The sequence below is a fragment of the Prionailurus viverrinus genome, chromosome A1 (assembly GCF_022837055.1).
Source record: "Prionailurus viverrinus isolate Anna chromosome A1, UM_Priviv_1.0, whole genome shotgun sequence".
In the NCBI taxonomy this organism is placed as follows: Eukaryota; Metazoa; Chordata; class Mammalia; order Carnivora; family Felidae; genus Prionailurus; species Prionailurus viverrinus.
In genome coordinates, this window is record NC_062561.1 from 129,683,466 (window position 1) to 129,698,342 (window position 14,877).

Sequence of the window (14,877 nt, forward strand, 5' to 3'; positions counted from 1 at the left end):
CCCACCAGGAAGACTCATGGGCCCTGTCTATCGGAGTTCCTACTAATAATATGAGAAACATGCAAACTACCGAGTTCACACAGAAGTTCAGACATTCTTGGGGCATTACGAAGAATTGTTTTGAAAACATACAATAAGATTATTGAGGGACTGGTTTGTCAGTAAGCAGCAGCCGAAGCTCTGGGAACATGGGAGCTTTTCCTAAAACCTCAGTGGTGACCGTGGTCGTGGAGGGACACTTGTCTCCCTGTGACCAGGGCTGTCCGTGCCCATCCCATGTGTATGGTCCATGAGACCGGCTGGGTAGCTCGAGCTGTCTTCATTTCCTCAGTGACTGCTGCCACTGAGCCCATGTTCAGTAAGACTCCAGGGGTCACGCCCTGGCTCCCTGAAGCCCTGGGCTTCTGCCTCTTCCAAGGGTAACATGCTGGAAAACAGGAAGGAGAGAAGCAAATATCCCAAAAGATTTCACTGGGAGACAGAGACATACACATAGATAATATATGTGAAAGCATCTTGAAAAGTTCCACGTGCTACATGAATAAAGTTAATACTACTTCTCTATAATAGCATGGCTTAGTGGATCCACATGTAAGCACTCTTCTATGGGTAAGCTAGTCCTTCAAAGCAGAACCAGTAGTACCATTTTACTAATCCATAATTCAACCTTGTGGAAATTCAACTAGACTTTGTGATGCATGATGGGTGGTCACCAGCAAGTAGAGTCAGAGACCTTTATTTCTTTATTTTTTTAATTTTTTTTATTTTTTAACGTTTATTTATTTTTGAGACAGAAAGAGACAGAGCATGAACGGGGGAGGGCAGACAGAGAGGGAGACACAGAATCTGAAGCAGGCTCCAGGCTCCGAGCCATCAGCCCAGAGCCCAACGTGGGGCTCGAACTCACGGACCTCGAGATCGTGACCTGAGCTGAAGTCGGATGCTTAACCGACTGAGCCACTCAGGCGCCCCAGAGACCTTTATTTCTTAACTTTGGTTATGGTCAGATAAGCAACGAGAGAATAGGCACTGGCATCCAAGAATTCATGTTAATATGCATCACTTTCTAATTTTCAAAGCACTCATGCTTTACAGCTTCAGAACTGCGTGACATAGGTAGGGATTATTACCTCCCTTTCCCTGGCAAGGAAACTGAGGCCCAGAGAGTTTGCATGGCTTGTCCCCAGGTCACAGGGATGATGAGCGGGTGCACCATGACTGTGTAGTCAGTGGCCTCTAGGAAGCAATGCAGAAACGTGGCAGGATATAAATTCTAAACCCAGGGTGTTAAACAATTGAACTGTAGCACCCTAGAGGCCAAAGCCCCTTCCCTATTTGCAGCTCCCAGTGTTGCTGAAGAGTGTGCCTGGGGATAGGGTGTGTTTAGACTTGGGTACTTTTATGTCTCATCTGTTGTACCTTCTCTTTCAGAGCCACATGCTCTTGAATGATCTGGACAAAGGAGAACTTGCTCTGGTATTAGGGTAATTGCAACATGGTAATACTTAGCACACTCAGCACTTTCCACCTAGATGCTATCTCATTAACCTTCCCATGTCTCAGAGAGCCATGTGCTACATGCAATGTTGCTGTAGCCTCCGTTGCTCTAGGAAAAGAGTCAGTCCTCCTCTGAGCTCCAAGATGAGGTCCTTTGGCTCTGCAGCTATTTTGCTGGATTACCGTAGGCCTGAAACTGAGGTTTCCCTTTATTTTTTTGTTTGTTTTTTTAACATTTATTTATTTTTGAGAGATACAGAGACAGAGTGCAAGCGGGGGAAGGGCAGAGAGAGAGGGAGACACCGAATCCGAAGCAGGCACCAGGCTCTGAGCTGTCAACCCCAGCCTGACATGGGGCTGGAACTCACGGAACCGTGAGATCATAACCTGAGCCAAAGCCGGATGTTTAACTGACTGAGCCACCCAGGTGCCCCGAGGTTTCCTTTTAAATAAAGAGAATGACTGGGGTCCAAGTGGCAAATACCCTCTATTGTTGTTTTCTGAGTGCAGGTATTTAGAAGTCTCATTGCTATAAAAACGGTTTTTGCCTCTCTAGAACAACACTGAGTAACACATGGATGCTTTTTTTTTTTAATGTTTATTTATTTTTGACGGAGAGACAGAGCATGAGTGGGGGAGGGGCAGAGAGAGAGGGAGACACAGAATCCAAAGCAGGCTCCAGGCTGTGAGCTGTCAGCACAGAGCCTGACTGTGGGGCTGGAACTCACAGACCACGAGATCATAACCTGAGCTGAAGTGGGATGCTCAACTGACTGAACCACCCAGGCACCCCTACATAGATGCTTTTTAAATGTCTGCTACCTAATCCTCACAACGGTGTAGGAAGCACGTGTCATTACCCACCTTATAGGAAACTTTTTATTTAAAAAAAAAATTTTTTTTTCAACTTTTTTTTAAATTTATTTTTGGGACAGAGAGAGACAGAGCATGAACGGGGGATGGGCAGAGAGAGGGAAACACAGAATCGGAAACAGGCTCCAGGCTCTGAGCCATCAGCCCAGAGCCCGACGCGGGGCTCGAACTCACGGACCGCGAGATCGTGACCTGGCTGAAGTCGGACGCTTAACCGATTGCGCCACCCAGGCGCCCCTAGGAAACTTTTTGGAGGAGATTCGGAGATTAAATGCCTTGCCGGAAGACCCGCTGGTGCTAGATGGGAGATTAGGGTTTGCCGCCAGCTCTGGGTCTCTTCAGAGCCTCGATATAAGGTGCCGGGATCCTGTGTGAGGGCTGGTCCCTCGCTTCTTCGGTCTCATGAGCTGAAGGGAAAGAGCAAAGACCCAAACAGACCATCTACTTGGTACCAGCTACACATGCAGACTCCCCTCCACCCACGGCAGGCTGCCAAGAGAGGGAGGAGGAATGGGAGGGGACAGCACAGCCAGAGCTCATGCGGAGCACCTCGCAGCTCCTGGGCATCTCATCTAAAATCAGGAGGATTTCAAAACCCAGACAGTATTTCCAGGGCTGCCAAGAGCCGCGGAGAAGTACGCAGGGGTGTGGAGGGCTTTTCAAAAGCAGGATGAAAGGAGAAGGGAGGACAGAAGTTGGAGAGACCGTTTTGAGGGAGAGGACAGGGTCCTGCTGGGTCAGGGTCAACTCCTGCTGTGGGAGTAAAAGCCTCGATGAAAACATGCCTGGTGTGACCGTAAGAGCACTTGTTGATTTGTGAAAAAAATAGCTTACAATACACAGAATCTGCATTTTAAGATTTGTCCTACCAAATTCATAAGGAAAAGAAATGCTCCAGCCTGCAGTGTCAGTAAAATGAATTGGTGATGTGTACCTAATCAAATCAACAAGAATGCACCTTTTGAGGCCAATTTTTATATGCCTTTATTGTATTTATGTTAACTTCCGGGTTTCATGTGAGAGTCTTGCTAATAATAGGATTTATATAAAATTGGCTGTAAGGGGAGAGGTAGTTATTGTCTCCGGTTACTTATGATCCATGCCGTAATTTCTCAGCTAGCAGGTCAACTTGCAATTATCATTTGTTTGAGTAGGTCCTTGAACCCAGGCCTTGGCCTTGGGAATGGGTGGCCCTGAGCAGGGCTGTCCCACACCCATGGCCTGGTGGTTTGCCTGCTGTGTGCACTTAAGGGTGTTGACATGGTCAGAGGAACTGACGAAATCCAATACTCATTTTTACATTCTTCCATGGAAAGGTGAATTCAGATTGGGATCAGCTTTACTAATAAACACTCCAGAAATAATCAGCCACCTTCCCTGAGGCTACATTTCTCATGCAGTGTCCTTGTTCTGGGCACATGACTAATCACAAAGCTCTGATAAGTAGTGTGTTATCCATGTAAATTATAATGTCACGCTGACATTTTGGCCTTATATTGATGAAACAGGTATTTCCAGCTCTGTCAGATCAAACTTACAGCCTAATGAATACTTTTGGAGGTCTGCAGCTGATTCTTCACCTACTTAAATTTCAGTAATTTATGTTCTCTAAATTAGCACAAAATGACAAACTTCAAGTAGTCATTTGGTTATTCCCATTGCCTTAAGTAGGTGAATAGTAAACTGTTCAAAGACTCCTATTTGGGGCACCTGGGTGGCTCAGTTGGTTAAGCGTCTGACTTTGGCTCAGGTCATGATCTCACTCTTCGTGAGTTCAAGCCCCGCATTCGGTTCTGCACTGACAGTGCAGAGCCTTCTTGGGATTCTCTCTCTCTGCCTTTCTCTCCTACTCGCTTGCATGTGCAAACTCCCTCTCTCTCTCTCTCTCTCAAAATAAACAACAACAACAAAAAATCCACTAAGACTCATATTTTTCCCTCTTGTCTATTTTCAAAGGGACAGACTCTCATTGTCAGGGGCCCATGTCAGGGTTCTATCATTCCTACAAGCAGATTTCTCTCTTAAATCCATGCAGAGTCTCTCCTGCTTTAATTAAGATTCCTCTTCCCGTTAGGTCTGCAGAAGTCATGGGGTATAACTATTTGATGTTCAATCCTTGAAACCCTCCATGAACTTGAAAACAGCAACCAGGTTTATCCAGAGGCTTCTCTACCATGAGATAAACCCTGATTCCTTTTAACTTTCCATTTTGACTCTGTTTCTCCCAATAGAGGCTCCTCCCCTCTGGCGTCTTCCCATTTTTATCATGTGGTGATGCACTTATTGGGATGCATTCAGGAGTTCATTCTCTTTCAGTGAAAGCGGGCAGGCCAGTGACTCCAGCTCAACCACACCATGGAGGATGTCTCTGTGGTCTCATGTCCACCTTCATTTGCAAGATGTCTGCCACAGTTCCAGATAATCCATGGGATCCCAGGGGAAAGAAGACAACTCCTCCTGTGAGTCTCTCTATAAGAAAAGCCCTTTTCCAAAATTCCCCAGGTGGCTTACTCTCAGACCTCATTGGCTAGAATTGGGCCACAGGCCAGGGGAAGAGGACAGCCCACATTGCACAGACCAGTCACCATTCATACCCCACCCCCACTTCTGCTCTCGCAAGAGGAGTCATTTCCTGAGCACATAACTTTGTGGAGAGTGAAACATCAAACAAAATCAAGGCTCAACCAGCAAGGGTAAAGGGGAAAGTGGCAGGGGTGGCTGTTAGATGGGCAGTCAGCTGTGTTTGCTACAGGTGACCCAAAAAATGGAGAGTAAAACTATTCTCCACCTAGTTCAAAAAAATTTTTTTAAGTTTATTTATTTTTGAGACAGAGTGAGAGACAGAGCATGAACGGGGGAGGGTCAGAGAGAGAGGGAGACACAGAATCGGAAACAGGCTCCATCCAGGCTCTGAGCCATCAGCCCAGAGCCCAACGCGGGGCTCGGACTCACATAGTTCAAAATATTAACAGCAACACAGCAAAACAAGTAATAACAAAACGCTTTCTGTGTCAGGTATTGTGACAACTAGCAGGCACACAAAAGTGAACATCACGTGGGCCTTGACCTGGAGAGCTAGCAAGCAAACCGGCATCCCATGTCATTTCAAAATTGTATAGTAAGAAAGGAGAGGCATGCAGTGTTCTGGAAGCACAGAGAAGGATCCCTCAGCTCTACTGAGGGATGATTCCTGGGGAGAGACCAAGTGGACTGGCTATAGATGCTGAGAATGAGTTTGACTCTAAAGACAATGCTGTAAGGTATGTGATTCTTGATTTTCTAATCTTTGTGTAATATTTTATGTTTTATTATTATGGTTCATCTACAGTTGATGAAATAGAAAATCCCTTCAAGCCTGAGGGTGGTGTCCCCTGCAAGGGTCATTTCCCATGAGTTCAGTTTTTCGTATTTTGTATCTGGATGGAATCCATTTTATGATCACAGAATTCCATATTTAAACAAGGAAGCCGCTCATCCAGTAGGAAAATGTGTGAGGGAGTGCAAATGAATTCAGTCTTAATCATTATGATGTCACTGGCTCTGTAAGTGGATTTGTTTTTCAGTATTATAAGAGAACTTCAGTAATTTGAACTGAGGGGGAATCAGTCAGAATGAGTGAAAGTCTATCATGTACAATTGTTTTATTACTTTTATTTATGTGTATGCTAAAATAGCAAAGAGTCGCTTATGAGGAATCTGTGTTAAATTGATAAGAATGATTTCCTTAGCATATTCACTACCTCCTTAAAAATGATCTTCAGGTTGGGAATGCAAGCTGGGGCAGCCACTCTGGAAAACAGTATGGAGGTTCCTCAAAAAACTAAAAATAGAACTACCCTATGACCCAGCCATTGCACTACTAGGCATTTATCCAAGGGATACAGGTGTGCTGTTTCAAAGGGACATGTGCACCCCCATGTTTATAGCAGCACTATCAACAATAACCAAAGTATGGAAAGAGCCCAAATGTCCATAGATGGATGAATGGATAAAGAAGATGTGGTATATATATACAATGGAGTATTACTCAGCAATCAAAAAGAACGAAGTCTTGCCATGTGCCACTATGTGGATGGAACTGGAGGGTATTATGCTAAGTGAAATTAGTCAGTCAGAGAAAGACAAACATCATATGACTTCACTCATATAAGGACTTGAAGAGACAAAACAAATGAACATAAGGTAAGGGAAACAAAAATAATATAAAAACAGGGAGGGGGACAAAACAGAAGAGACTCATAAATATGGAGAACAAACCAAGGGCTACTGGAGGGGTTGTGGGAGGGGGGATGGGCTAAATGGGTAAGGGGCACTAAGGAATCTACTCCTGAAATCATTGTTGCACTATATGCTAACTAATTTGGATATAAATTTTTAAAAATAAAAAAAAATAGAAACAAAGAAAAAAAAGTGATCTTCAGAGGCACCTGGGTGGCTCAGGTCATGAGCTCATAGTTTGTGAGTTCAAGTCCCACATTAGGCTCGGTGCTGACAATGCAGAGCCTGTTTGGGATTCTCTCTCTCCCTCTCTCTACCCTTCCACCTCTCGCTCTCTCTCTCTCTCTCTCTCAAAAATAAAATAAAGAAACATAAAAAAAATTAAAAATGCTCTTCAGATGACAAGAGACATTGGAAAACAAGCTGTGCTTTCCTCCTGCATCTTTTTTTTTTCTTTAACAGATGTAAACTTTAGCCTGGTCTGTGTTGAGTTTATTAGAAAATTATGAATATGTAAAGAATAATTACTTTTTAAAACTTTGGATCTATCCTTGGAGTTCTCTGGGCATGTTTCCATGAAAATGTGATCCTCCTGTTATCAAAAGATAAAAGATAATTATTCCAATGAACACCTAAGCAAAAGTCATGAACAGGCAATTCAGGGTAACAAACCATATAAAATAGGGTTAAATGCCTTAATAATCAAAGAAATGAAAACTAAAGCAAGATATCACTGGTCAAATTGGCAAAAGAAATAAAAAAAAATCGGCAAAAGATTTTGTAAAAGTATAAATCAATAAATGAAGTGCTAATGCCCAGGGCTGGTGAGAGGGTGGAGAATTGAGCACTAATGTTTTATTCTATATACAGAGATGAATATATAAGGATGTTTATTCTAGGACCATTTGTTTTAGTACAAAATTTTAAAACAACTTAAATGTTTACTAAATAATGGTGTGTTTGAGCTGCTTGAGTGGGTCAGTTGGTTAAGCGTCTGACTCTTGATTTCAGCTCAGGTCTTGATCCCAGGGTGGTTAGTTCAAGCCCTGTGTTGGGCTCCACACTGGGCATGAAGCCTACTTAAAAGGAAACAGAGGGGCGCCTGGGTGGCTCAGTCAGTTGAGCATCGGACTTCAGCTCAGGTCACCATCTCGCAGTCCGTGAGTTCGAGCGTCGGGCTCTGGGCTGATGGCTCAGAGCCTGGAGCCTGTTTCTGATTCTGTGTCTCCCTCTCTCTCTGCCCCTCCCCCGTTCATGCTCTGTCTCTCTCTGTCTCAAAAATAAACATTAAAAAAAAATTTAAAAAAAAGGAAATAGAAAAAAAGAAAGAAAGAGAAAGAAAGAAAGAAAGAAAGAAAGAAAGAAAGAAAGAAAGAAATGTGTATTCATGCAATGGAATATTACACATCTGTCAGAAAAGGGAAGTATCTCTGTATATACTGATTTTTTGAAATCTCTCAACATTAAAAAAATTTTTTTTTTTTAAATTTAAAAAAGGGTGCTTGGGTGGCTCAGTCGGTTAAGCATCCAACTTTGGCTCAGGTCATGATCTCACACTTCATGGGTTCGAGTCCCGGGTTGGGCTCTATGCTGACAGCTCGGAGTGTGGAGCCTGCTTCAGATTCTGTGTCTCCCTCTCTGCCTCTCCCCCGCTCATACTCTCTCGCTGTCAAAAATAAAATAAACATTAAAAAAATTTTTTTTAATCTCAAGATGTGTTGCATACACAAAGTAAGTTACAGAACAAAGTAATGTTATCTATATGCACATGTATGGAGACTTTAGTAATTATACTTCTGGAAGGATATGTAGGAAACTGTTACAGCAATCTCATTGGTTACCTTCGGGGAAAAGGACTAGAGGTAAAGCATGAAAGACTTTACTTTTCACTTTGTACTTTTCTGTGTGCTTTGAATCTGTGCAAGAATTGCTTTATTCTAAAATATGAAATGTAATTTTTTAAGAAAAAGTATAGGTTACGTCTTCATGGTTTGACACGGGAAATTTTCTGCACTGTAAGAGGAGAAAGTGTAGAAAAATCACAATGTTATGACTCTGTTAATGGTGCTATTTCTATCTAGATAAAGATGCAGACATACACAGTGTTTGAAGAAGTCTGGATGAAAATAACTCGCACTACCATCTATGCGGCTGCCCCACAGCCAGAGTGGAGAAGTACTGACATTGTAGAAACCTTCACTTTCTATGTACTGTTTACTTTTTTGTACAGTGCTAGTGAATTATCAGAAAGAAAAACAAATTTTTCCAAGTGAGGGGAAAAAGTAAAAGGAAGGAAGAAAGAAAGAAAGAAAGAAAGAAAGAAAGAAAATCCAGTTCTCCCAACGCCCTTTTGCATGAAGCTTGCATGAAGTGCTCTGGTCTGCTCTATGCAAAAACAGGGTTTGACTCCGCCTATCACCTGGCTCCTCCAAGCTTACTCTCACCACTTTCCCTTTTAAATCCCACCTGCCAGGGAAGCCTTTGTAGTCAGAGTGGGATCTCTCCTCTGATCCAACTTATCTACCCCAGGCTTACCCAACTAGAAAAACTGGAAAATAAAAGTCAAAAACAGTACGTTCAAACAAGACGCTGAAAACTGGCCCAACCTGTACACGAAACCAACATGTCTTATTCGAGTACCATGAGTTTGTGCAAGGAGCTAGCAGCCCGCTGGGAGGAAAGGAAACGCAGGCTGGAGACCCAGGCCCTAGTGCATCCCTGCCATTTTTCGAACTCCACCATTTTTCTCACCTGCTCATCCTATCTGTTACTCTAACTCAGGAGGCTGATAAGAGAATCTGGGGAGGCAGGAGCAGTGCTATGGAAATAAAAGGTAATTAGTCATATCATCGTGTGAGCTCTGGAGGACAGGATTTGTATTGTGGGTTTGGTATGAATATTGCCTAGAAAATGAGGAGAACCCAAGATGTTCATTAACACAAATGTGCTTTGATTTTGCGAAGAAAATGCTGTGACAATCCAACCCGAATGATGTCTCTTTTCAATGACTTTTCACCTGAGGATCTCAAAATGTCTCTTCCAGTCTTCCATCACAACTGCCCCATAATGAGTGTGGGCTGCTACTAGGCCACCAATAGTAGTGTTGACACATTTTCCAGCATTTCCCCCCCTCCCCATCATGAATAATACGTTTCTTGTTACTGGTGAGAGCCATTATAACAGGAAGGAAGAGCAGCTCAGATGTGTCTGAGCGCTGGGAGTTTAGAAAAGAAACCTTGGGTGGAACTGGAAGAGGAGACTGAGCAGGCTGAGGAGAAGTAGCCAAGCAGAGATTTCTAAAGCCAATGCGATGACTTAACCCTACATACTGTGCAGGTCTTCTTTACTCTTTGTTTGAACCCTGTTATTACTCTAGTTACAGAAGATTCCACAAGCTGGCGCACAAAGCAAGAGACAGCAGTGTTCCTTGTAAGCTGAGAAGATATTTAGACGACAAGGTTGACTACCAGTAGTGGCTGAATTGTGTCCCCCAAAATAGATATGCTGAAGTACTATCCTCCAAACCTCAGAATGTGATCTTATTTGGAAAGAGGGTCTTTACAGATTTAATCAGGTTAAAACGAGGCCATTAGGGTGGGCACTAATCCAATATGACTCATGTCTTTCTAAAAAGGGGAAATTTGAATACAGAGACAGACACACAGACATACAGAGGGAAGAAGATGTGGAGACACAGGAAGAACACCGTGGAGGGGCAGAGATTTGGAGTGATGTTGCATCTATAAGCCAAGGAATGCCTGAGGCTACCAGAAGCTAGGAGACAGGCCTGGAACAGATCCTTCCCCAGAGCCTGCAGAGGGAGCACAGCCCTGCCCACACCTTGGTTTTGGACTTCTGGCCTCCAGAGCTGTGAGACAGTAAGTTTTTATTTATTAAGTAGATAACCACCCAGTCGGTGACACTTTCTTATGGCAGCCCTAGGAAACTACTACATGCACCACAGTCACATATCCTTCCAGCAATGGGTATTTGTAGGACAAAAAAAGTAACAGGAGTGGCTTTTCCACTCTAGTGGTAGATTTTTCTGAGAACACTCAGCCTGGAGATAGTTGTCTTTCCATAGAATGCAGAAAGCCAGTAAACCTTCCCTCTGCAGCCTGGCAGAGAGGAGAGGCACAGAGCCCAGTGTAGGCTGGTAGGGAGCACACCATCCTACCTTGGACCATTGCTTGGCTCTGTGCAGGGGCCCACACTGTGCACACAGCTGCTTCAAGCCCCACATTTTACCAAATGGAGACAAAGACAGGTATGGGGCTCCCCAAAGGGAACGAAAGTCCTGAGACCAGGCAGTGACCCTTCTAATGCCAACCATGGAGACAGCAATTAGGGGCAAGAGGGCTCACAAGCAAAAGAGAACCTGAAAAATCTCAGGAATACCCATAACTGGACCCTATCTGGCAAAGGAGTTTTCTTTGCTCTATTTGTTTTTATTTTATTTTAAAACTTCCTTGGGGGGAAGTTATCATTAAATTGCAACCCCAGTGCTTAATCTTTGTATGTATATTTGTGAACATACAACTTATTTCTGTGTATGTGTGTCATTCTGTTCTATGGATTCAGTCTCTCTAGCTCATCCTTTTGTTATCTTTTTGAAGCCAGGAAATAAAAACAAAAATTCGGGGCACCTAGGTGGCTCAGTCGGTTGAATGTCTGACTTCGGATCAGGTCATGATCTCGCAGTTTGTGAGTTTGAGCCCCGCATCCAGCTCTGTGGTGACAGCCCAGGGCCTGGAGCCTGCTTCGGATTCTGTGTCTCCCTCTCTCTCTCTACCCCAACCCTGCTCACATTCCATGTCTCTCTGTCTCTCAATAATAAATAAATGTTAAAAAAAAAATTATTAAAAAAAAAAGCTCAGATGTTATTAAAGAGAAGCCCCTGGACCAAGGGGTCCCCACATGAGGGCAGCCCTGAGTGGGCAGATTCCAGGCGTGAAGCTGTCCTGCCAGGAAGGACTCCCGGCTGTCTGGGGACATGCTCTGCTCAGACCTAACCTCGATCTCTGCAAGGTTAGACAAAGGCCTCGGCACTGGGCCTTTGTTTTCATTGTCCGAAGACCCAGCTCTTCTCTCTTTTGTCTTAAGAGCAGGCCAGGGTGGGAGGAGCGGAAGGACTGACATCAGAGAGGTTCCCAGCAAACAATGTTACAAACTTAGGGTAATTTCCCCTATTTACCTCACTCAAAAAAAAAAAAAAAAAAGACTTCTTTTGTCAAAATAAAAAAAACATGTGAAAAGTGCAGGTTTGTTGTTGTTTTGAAGAATTTGAACAGTCGAGGTGTTTTCCCTGGTACTCAGTTTCAAAATCAACAAACTGGCAGCTAACTGCCTGAAAAAAGGAAAAATGGAGTCAGCTCAGCTCTGTCCTCATCCTTCCTCACAGCGCTCCCAAGTGAAATGAAAAGCGCGTCCTCCGCCCCTGCTGCCCCCAAACTAATGACTGCACAATGCTTCACGACCCGCCTTGGCCTGCCCTGGCCACCAGCGTCCTCACGCCAGGTATCAGGAGGGGAAGGAAGAAAGGTCGCCTTGTTTGTACGTTTGGTTATCTCACTACCACTAGGCTGATAAAATGGTTTTTCTGAGAGCTTCTTGTTCGTCTGGCTTTTAAAAACTTGTTATGCTTCCTTTTTCTTCTTCTCCTTTTTTTCTTCCTGAAGGATAAGAGAGATGCAGACTTTCCACAGTGTTAACTGTCCCGGATTTTTCCTCCGCTGTACGACTGAGTGGCAGCAATGTGGTTCTAAGAGGCATGATTTGTTTATAAACATATCTGGAAATAGTTAAAAATAAAAACTGCCAAGGGTGGGGCTGGGTCATAGCCAAGTCATGAGAAGCAAGATGTGTATCCTGGAGGTGGGCATTAACACCCTGGCAGACAGAGTTTTGAAGTAATTTAGGGTCAGGTGGAAACACTGATAGTACTTACCTACGGTATCTGATTATTCTTACCGTCGGTTTTAGGTTCTAGAGAGAATGGCTTCTAGCTTGCTGGGAAGCTGATCTGAGTGGCTCTATACTTTAAACACAATCCTGTTTTGTACAGTTTCTTAGATGAATGCTGACCGGGCGGTATTTAAGGAATAGCTTCATGTCTGTGGCTGCCCCAGAACTCACCTTTATTTCCTCTTGCTTCCTTCTCTTTGTGCTGCCTTGGTCCCTGGCTGTGACACAGACAGTGGAGGAGACTGCCTGGGGACCAAAAGAGGATGGGGAAGTCGTTAGCATGACTAAACTTGCCCTTCCCAGGTTCAGTACATCACCTTTCAATTCTCTTTTTATTCTGTTCTTTCTCTTCTAGTCTAGTGGGAGCGCCTCTTCAGTGACTTTAAGTAGGAGGTAGGGAGGGGTTGTTTGGTCAAAGGGCGTGGAAATGGGAATAGGAGAATCAAGGAGAGGAAACAGGGGGCCAGAGATAAAGAAATCAGAGCTAGAAGAAGAGAAATAAATAGAAACAAAGACGATGAATAATACCAGATACAAAAGAGGGAGCAAGATGATAAAGAAGTGAGACGCAGAGATGGTCCTGCAGAAAGAAACAATTCAAAAATAGAAACATGGGAGAAGCCCGAAAACAAACAGAGAAGCCCATACAGGAAAGGAAAGAACCAAATGGAAGTAAGTAATGGAACCCCAAATAGAAAGGACGTCTGAATGAGAAATGTGACTTAGGGAAGGAACAGAGAAGCCTTTGTGGTGTGTTTGTAGACCAGAGGGAGAACGACAGAATAGAGGGAATCCAGGAGTGTTTATTCCTCGCACCTAGCAAACAAAAAATTCATTATTTTTTAATCACGGAAGAAATAGCTCTAAGAGCACCAGGCCTTTCATGCTATCAGTCTGGCTCTCACTCATCTTACTCCCTTAGGACTCCTTCAGAAGTGTAAGGAGACCCAGCATGAGGAACCACATTTCCACCCAGATGACTTTTATATAAAGTTGATTTTAGAGAGATACATTCGCCTAGGCCCTAAAGCTGAGCCCCCTGTTCCGGGTGGTGAATGATCCTGAGCTTTTTAGTCTCTATAAATCCCAAGGTTAAATGACAAACATATCTTGATTCCTAAAAATCTGAATTAAAAAAATGAAATAACTATTTGCATGACTCCCTTTTCAGAAGACTGCCGTACTATTAATAACTTAGAAGTTGCCTTCTAAGTTTAAATAATTTAACGAGTAGAGTAATAAAAAAAAATGTAAGTAAAGCATAAACTGATAAATGCAACACATACCCAGGAGAAGCAAAGATCAGTTATTTCATTACTGCAAATTGCTGTTACTAAAAATTATGATAAATTATCAAAAAGATGCCTCTCCCCCCCCCTTCTATAATTTCAGGTTATTAATTTTATTCATATACAAGTAATTCTTTCCTTGTGTGTCTCTCTTGCCCTGTATCTCTAATGAGGAACAGAAAAAAATATGCAGTAGATGCAATACTCAAATTGGAGCCAAAGCAAATGAAAAAAAAGATATCAGAAACAAATAACATTATTAGCTTTTAGCCCCATAATAAGCTCTTATTTATTTAGACCCTATTAATTTGGAATTTATAATAAGTTGATTGGGATCTGGGCAGAAATTTTCCTTCATTTAGCAAACTCTGTCTTGCTAAGTAGTACAAAAGAGTGATATAAATGAGATTACAAGGGGAATATTTGAAATACATCTTTGAGCACTTCAGGCAATCTCTTATATATGAATAATTAATATAACGAATACATATCATCCTTATCCAATAATTATCTGGTAATTCAGGAGGAATTTGTTAGGTCACCCTGCAGAGTAGGGAGCTGTGGGTTTATCACTAAACAGCTCTCTGACCATAGGAAAGGCACTTAACTTCTTCAGCCCTTGTTTTTCTTACCTGTAACATTAGGCTGATAAAACCAAATCTGCCCAGTTCAAGTGGTTTTTATGAACACACAAAAAAGAGAATGGGTGGGGCGCCTGGGTGGCGCAGTCGGTTAAGCGTCCGACTTCAGCCAGGTCACGATCTCGCGGTCCGGGAGTTCGAGCCCCGCGTCAGGCTCTGGGCTGAGGGCTCAGAGCCTGGAGCCTGTTTCCGATTCTGTGTCTCCCTCTCTCTCTGCCCCTCCCCCGTTCATGCTCTGTCTCTCTCTGTCCCAAAAATAAATAAACGTTTAAAAAAAAAAAAAAAAAAGAGAATGGGTGGGAATCCATTTTGAAATTCGGATGGTATTAGGAAAATCTATTTAAAATGAATTTGCAATTCATACTTGTCACTAATTCAATCTGACCTTCTGCCCA

The 14,877-nt window shown here is 43.2% G+C and overlaps 1 long non-coding RNA gene across 1 annotated transcript in view; it reads left to right on the plus strand.

The window, feature by feature from the left end:
* LOC125162905 (uncharacterized) overlaps nucleotides 1–11,231 on the plus strand; it is a 90,572-nt gene extending 79,341 nt beyond the window's left edge. Inside the window, exons 3-5 of the long non-coding RNA XR_007151212.1 lie at nucleotides 4,687–4,829; nucleotides 5,386–5,630; nucleotides 8,670–11,231. This is a non-coding gene — a long non-coding RNA (uncharacterized LOC125162905). The remainder of the gene's footprint in view (nucleotides 1–4,686; nucleotides 4,830–5,385; nucleotides 5,631–8,669) is intronic.
* The last annotated feature ends 3,646 nt before the right edge of the window (nucleotides 11,232–14,877 follow it).